The 7285-nt window shown below is 30.5% G+C and overlaps 1 pseudogene; it reads right to left on the bottom strand.

Annotated features, from left to right (window-relative positions):
• Nucleotides 1-2854: 2854 nt before the first annotated feature.
• Nucleotides 2855-3458, bottom strand: LOC120155429 (annotated as a pseudogene).
• Nucleotides 3459-7285: the final 3827 nt, after the last annotated feature.

The raw sequence follows: 7285 nt of genomic DNA, 5'->3' as shown, positions 1-7285 counted from the left end.
CTTTACCTTGTTTATCTAACACATTCTCGATTTTTTTTTCAAATCAATCAAGGGTAAGTAATTAGGATCGAAACTTTACCTTTTAATTTAACTTGTTATTTTTCTTAATTAAGACAACTGGAAATTACGTAGTACCGAAAGGGCGGTTCAAGGGTGTTAATCCTTCCTTGACCGTAACCGACTCCCGAGCCCGACATATTTCTGGTAAGACGCAGATCAGGTAAGAAATAGGGTATCCGATCAACCCATTTATTTTTAAATAAATGATCGGTGGCGACTCCAATCCACATTTTTCAAGTCGAAGCCCAATTCCGGGGCCCAACCGAAAAACGGTTGCGACACATCGTATATTTTAATTTGGCTTAATATAAAATTAAAATATATTTTATTTTTTCTTTTGGGTGTCTAAGATTTTTTAGTCAATCCAGGAATATAAAATTACAAACGTTATCACTTTAAGTGTCTTGAGCATAAAGGCTATTAAAAAATTCTGTTAAATAACACGTGCCGCGTTTATATATTTTTTATAAAAATATTTAAAAAAATCTTAAAAATTAGAGAAAATACCCAAATTTCTTTGAAATTAAAAGAAACCCAAAACCCTCAAATTGCTAATTCAAATTTCTATTTGCAATAATCCCCGACCATCTCCGGCCCTGATCGATCATCACCTTTGTTGTCATTCTAAACCTTTAAATACATAAATTCCATATTTTTAACCCTAAATTGAATGGGAAAGGTATTTAATTGTTTCTTACAAGGATTTAAGAGGGAAAAGGCCGAACTGATGTTGAATTAGTGTCGGGGGGTTGAATTAGCACTACTAACAGGGGAAATTGGTGTCGCTGGAAAAAGAGCGAAGGGGACACGGGGAGGGAAGAGGGCAACTAAAATATTTTTAAAAAAATAGTTTTTTAAATGATATTTTTATTTTTTAAATAAAAAATTATATAAAAATAGATGTGACACTAGGGATGAGCATGGGTCGGGTTTTTGGTCCACCCGAAACCCGACCTGAGAAAAAGGAGTCCTCCACCCTAGACCCGACCCGACCCGACCGAAACAAGATTTCACCCGACCCGTTATATAACTTAAAAACCCGACCTGTTCCGACCCGAAATAATATAAAAATATTATTTTTATTCAATAAAAACAGTAACTTAACTGAAAAAAATAATATATATAGGGGTATTATTGTAATTATTCCTAAATATATAAGATAAAATTATATATTTTTCGGGTCGGGCGGGTATTTTTCACCCTAAATCCGAACTCGGCCCGAACATCACATTAAAAAAAACTAACTCAATCCGACCCGAACCCTATTTTTAAAAAAAACCTGACCCGATCAGGTTTAAAAAATAAATTTTTTAAATGATATTTTATTTTTTTAAAATAAAAAATATATAAAAATAGATGTGACACGTGTCACTTAATATACTTATTTTATTAGACACTTATGTGAAAAAAATGTATAGTACTTAATTTTATATTAAAAATTTTGACAAAATGTTGAGACAATAGGAGTATTATTTTATTAGAGGGTTAAGGAAAAAGTCTCTTAAATAGTTGGAATGTGATATCCTTTAAAAGTAAAAATCTAGCGAATTGTGTTGTTTATTTAAAAAAAAATCAATTTAGATTTTATTTTCAAATAAAGCTTATTTTGTTTAAATAAATTTACATTCATAAAGAATCAGAATTCAAAATCACATTTGGACTCGTAAATTCTAATTTAAAGACAACATATAATCAATTAAGTATCAAGTTTGAGATTTGTAAGGGTGTTAAGTGTTTCCTACATATAACTAACTCTTGAATTTGCTTAATTTTTTAATCTCTAATTAAACAGAGATTTCAAATTTGTCCTTAAAAAGATATTTAAAAAATTTCTTTTAAAAGGCAGTTTTATAGGTGTTTGTTCATATCCAACCCTAAATGATATATATCTACTCCCATCTTATTTTCAAAATTGGTATTTTTAAATAATTATGAACACAAATATTAAAAAAAAATCAACGAGCTTAAAGATCTTTCTGATAGAGTAACTGTACAACGAAAAAAAGTTTCTATAGGAAAGATTTGACCAACTCCCCTACTTAGTGTCTCACAAAGAACAACATACAGTTGCCCTATTTGAAGTTCAACATATGATATATTGAGAGCATTTCTAAGCAAAGTGAAAGTAGTATAACGTTTATGGGGAAAAACCAAATAATTTAGGAGAATAACTTGATCGAATTTTTAAATATGATATTAGGTTTATTGCATTATTTCCAAATTAATATCAAATTGTATAAATTTTAAGATTAAGAGTGTTACTATACCAGGCGTTGTTAGTTGTTAGACGTCTGTTTGATCGTTTCAATTTTAACAGTAGAATGATTTGTTATAATATATTTGAATTTAGTGATTAAATTATAAATTTAAAAGGAAAAAGGTTACTCATTTATAACCGACAACGACTCATGTTTCTATTATAAGCTTTGAATGTTTTACTTCCGTTAAGCAAGTGGATAGGATAGACTAAAATCTGAATATATAAAGCATTGCCTCTCTGATATTCTTTTGTGGACTTCAGTAGGACATAAACTAGGAGATTTTGATGTCTTTTATACGTAAAGGGATTCTATGAATAAACGACGATGCCACGTTGAGCATTGATATGCTTGTCCATATGTTTTGTTTGCTCAGCCTGCCTGTTTCAAATAATTTTGGGCGTTCCTCATAGCAACTAATGGTTAAGATGTAAGGCATGATTTTAATGCTTTAAGACTTTTACATTAATATTAATTTAACTGTAATTTAAAACACACGATGATAACACGCTTTTAATACAGATTTATATTATGATTAAAGAGATCAATCGGTGTCCGACCAGTAGATATCCATGCCCCCCCAATCACTTTCAGGAACTCCAAGAGCCTTCCAAACTGCTTTGGAGGCATCAACGATGTTATTAGGGCAAGGAGGCTGATAATCATGGTCCGAATCGCATCCCATCGTAGAATCACATTCGTCGACGACTTTAGCCCTCACACTTCTTCCATTACCATAAATGTTAATATACTTCAAACACCTCTTTTGTCGTTAAACCACCCGGTTGAAAGTGCCACCACAGGGTCATCATCCGAGTGGTATTGGTTGTCACATTCCGACGGGCCGCCGCCATCTCCACCGGCCTGAAAGCTGTTGAGTGTCAACGTTGCTTTCGTATGGCTCGACACGAGCGGTGAACATTTATATGTTGTGTAGAGCTTCCCAACTTTACAACAGTCAGAGTCGTTTTCAGTGTTGCATTGCCCAGGAGGAGGATTTTTCCCTCTTATTGTCCCACTAGGCCTGCAAGTTTGAGCTTTAACACTTGCGAATATATACACAACGCAAAGGAGAATTATGAAGACACTTGAACCAGCTTGCTTCTTCATTTTCTAATTCAGCTTTGTTTTAATGTTTTGGTTGTGCCAAACTACAACTGGGAAAGGCAATATAGAGATTATAGCTCCAAGTAATTTAAAATATCACTCTTTCAAACTTTAAATTAAGACAGATTTGTGGCACCTTCGGACTTCCAAGGATAATATATTCTTTTTTAACTTGCAGAAAATATAGACAAATATAGGTATAAATATTATGGTGGACCGCTAGAATGGAAGATTTGTGAGTTGAGTTAATGTATAAAAGTATATGCAATGAATCAAACATGTATTGTAATGATAAGGAATATTCTTTTAATAATGATTGTGTTGATCAAGTTAAAACAAATTTAGTTAAGTTAATGAATTGTATTTTATGATTCAAACTCACTTTAAATTTTTTTTAGTAGAGTTGAGTTTGTAAGTTTGAGTCAAATCGAAGTGTTCGAATTTATATTTAAATTTAATTATAACTATTTTTAATATTACAATATTGATTCTATTTTTGTACTTTCTCTAACCATATAATATATATATATATATTCATATTCCTTTCCATTTTATAATGTTACTAAACAAATCAAATAGAATCGAATATCATTATAAATAAAAGGGTAAAATATATCATTGATCACCTAACTATTTAGCCCTTTTATTTTACCATCGATCTTTCAATTTTGTCAATCAGACCACTTAACTATATAATTTTTTCAATCAAGCCACTTGTTGTTAATATCTAACGGAAATACCGACATGGCAGTTAATAAAATTGGTATAATTATACATTTAATCCTCAATAATTAGGCATTTTATCAATTTGGTCCTACATCAAATTTAATTCAATAAATTTAATCCACCAATTAGATGGTGAAACATGTCACCATTAGATTAAATGTTTTTCTATAATTTAAATTTATTTAAGGGTAAATTACATCGTTCCTCACTGTATTATACTCTCTCTCCTATTTTCCTCACCCAACTTTAACTTTTCTATTTTGCTCACTAAACTTTACAAATTGAATCATTTTGCTCACTCCCCCGTTTTCTCTCTAATGACTGATGATGTGGCTTTTTTATTATTTAATATAAAAAAATTAAAAAAATAAATTAAAAACGGAAATGTGGTCGGATGCCACATTCGACCATTGGCGACAACCATAGATAGTGGTCGTTTGTGCCCAAACTGGGATGGGTCGCTTCGCCTCGATGTCACGAGATCAAATTCAACCTCCATTTTGTCAGAAGTTGCTCCGAAGCCCACGAATTTGAGATTAAAAGTGAGGAAACTGAAACGTTTCAGTCCAAATTCACGGGTTTTGGGATATTTTCCGGTGAAACAACCACCAGGTTCAGACTCATGGGTCGAGACAAATCAACCCATCCCATTTTGGGTTCGAACGGCCACCATCTATGGCGGTCGGAATGAAAATGACGTGGTGGTCGACGAAGAGAAAATGGAGAAGAGAAGGAAAAAGGGTAAATTACACCATGAGTCATTAAACTTTACTCTCTCTCATATTTTACTCACCAAAACGACATAGTTTTAGAGTATATTTGAGTTTTTCAAAACGGCGTCATTTTGATTCATGTGCCATGTCATAACGTCGTTAGAAAAAGTTAACGACAGAGTAAGCAAAATGATTCAATCTGTAAAGTTCAATGAGTAAAATAGAAAAATTAAAAGTTGGGTGAGGAAAATAAGAGAGAAAGTATAGTACAGTTATCTGGTTAAATGAAAATCAAATAGCATATGGATACATAAGAATAAAGAAGGTTTGGGGGGGGGGGGGGAATTGATCCCGGGGCACTGGGTTGAAATGCATGCACCTTACCACAACGCAAAGCTTCATGTTTTTATTACACAACACAATATATATTTTATTTATTTATAGAGGAAAAAAAGAAGTATGCCCATGGTGAGAATCGAAGCTAGGCCACATGAAAAAGTTAAGAAATCTAAACAACTAAATCAAACGTTATGTTTATGTAATAAAATGGTAGCGTATTTATATATATTAAAGACTTATTTATACAATATTAAAATGAAAATTAAATTTTAATATTTTTATTTTCACATCTATAATTGAATGATTATATATTTTCAAATTGAATCTTTTTAAGTTAATTAACGAATTTATTTTTTTATTAAAAATAATGTATGAAATTTAAAAAATTAATTAAAATATAGTTTCATAATTCAAATTGAATTTATTTTAAAAATATATAAATTTAAATTTATTTTTCATTTTAATATTTTATAAATTAGTGTTTAATATATATAAATAACCTATTTTTGTTTTACGTATGCATAAGGTTTAATCTAGTTGTTTAGATTTCTTAAGTTTTTCATGTGGCCTAGGTTCGATTCTCACTATGGGCACACTTCTTTTTTTTGTAGAAATAAATAAAATATTTGCAAACTCGTAGTTTAGCCTGGTCGTAAGATGCGTGCACTTCAACTCAATTCCCTAGGTTCAATTCCCCTCATACGCTTTTTGTTCTTATGCCTCTAATATGCTATTTGATTTTCATTTAAACAGTTGGTGACACCATCTATGTATCCACCTGGTTGGAAGATAAATATATAATTAAATAAATTTAAATTTTAAAAAACATTTTAATCTAATAGTAACATGTGTCACCATTTAATTGGTAAATTAAATTTATTGTATTAAATTTGATTTAGGATCGAATTGATAAAAATGTAAGTATTGAGATCTAAATGTATAATCATATCGATTTTATTAATTGTCACGTTAACATTTCCGTTATTTATTAACGACAAGTGGTTAATTGAAAAAATTATATAGTTAAGTGGTCTGATTGACAAATTTAAAATATCTGTGATAAAAGTAAAAGGGTTAAATAGTTAGGTATCAATGGTATAGTTTACCCTAAATAAAATAAACATCATAAATTATAAAAAATATATATATAAAATAGAAGGGTAAAATACACAAAGAGTCACTATGGTCCCTAGACTATAGGGTGTTGCTTTGTTGAGTCCACTAACTATTAAAAGTTACAAAATGATTATCTGACTATTCATATATTTCAAACTCGTTCTTTTTGTTAAAAAATTGATGATCATCTGAGCTGGACACTAACATGTTGATTAGGATATAGTAATCGTTTGAAATTTAGAGATCATATTTTATCATAACTCAGTCAGAATGTTAACGTAAGGTGTTCAAATCCGGATATCATATCTGCTCCGATCCAAAAATTATGTCATCCGAAATTTTTGGATACCTGAAATAGCCATCAGTGGCGGAACCACGTGCCCACCCTGAAATCCAAATTTTCTTTGGTTAGTTTCTTATTTTATTAATGGTGCTCACCTTGAAATTTTTATTTGTGCTCACCTTGAAATTTTAATTGTCCCGCCCATTTAAAAATTTTGTGTTACTAGCCTATGTGTGTCTACCTTAAAAAATATTTCTAGATCCACCACTAATAGTGACCCATATCCTATCCGAAAAAAATCGGATATCTGAATCCCAATATAAAATTTATTTTAAGAATTTTATATTTTATATTTTGTGATTTAATGAAACTTATTTGATATCTCTACTATATATTTAATTACTCATATACAATAAATTATTAAATATCGTAATTTTTAATGGGTTAAAGCTTTAAGTTAGTGTATTACTCATTTATTGGGCTAAAGGATATATAAAATCTAAAAGCCCAATGTTTTTAGATTTTCGGATGATCCAAACTTGGAATTTATCCGACTTGTATCTGATTCAATTATCCAAAAAAAAATTGAATGCCCGATCCAAATTATCCGAAAATAAAAATGGATCGGATATCTGAATTTTCAGATTGGAACATCGAATCGGTCGGATTGAATCTTTTTGCAC

Source organism: Hibiscus syriacus, unplaced genomic scaffold (assembly GCF_006381635.1).
Source record: "Hibiscus syriacus cultivar Baekdansim isolate YM2019G1 unplaced genomic scaffold, ASM638163v2 tig00002840_pilon, whole genome shotgun sequence".
NCBI lineage: Eukaryota > Viridiplantae > Streptophyta > Magnoliopsida > Malvales > Malvaceae > Hibiscus > Hibiscus syriacus.
This window is presented reverse-complemented; position numbering and strand designations above follow the sequence as displayed.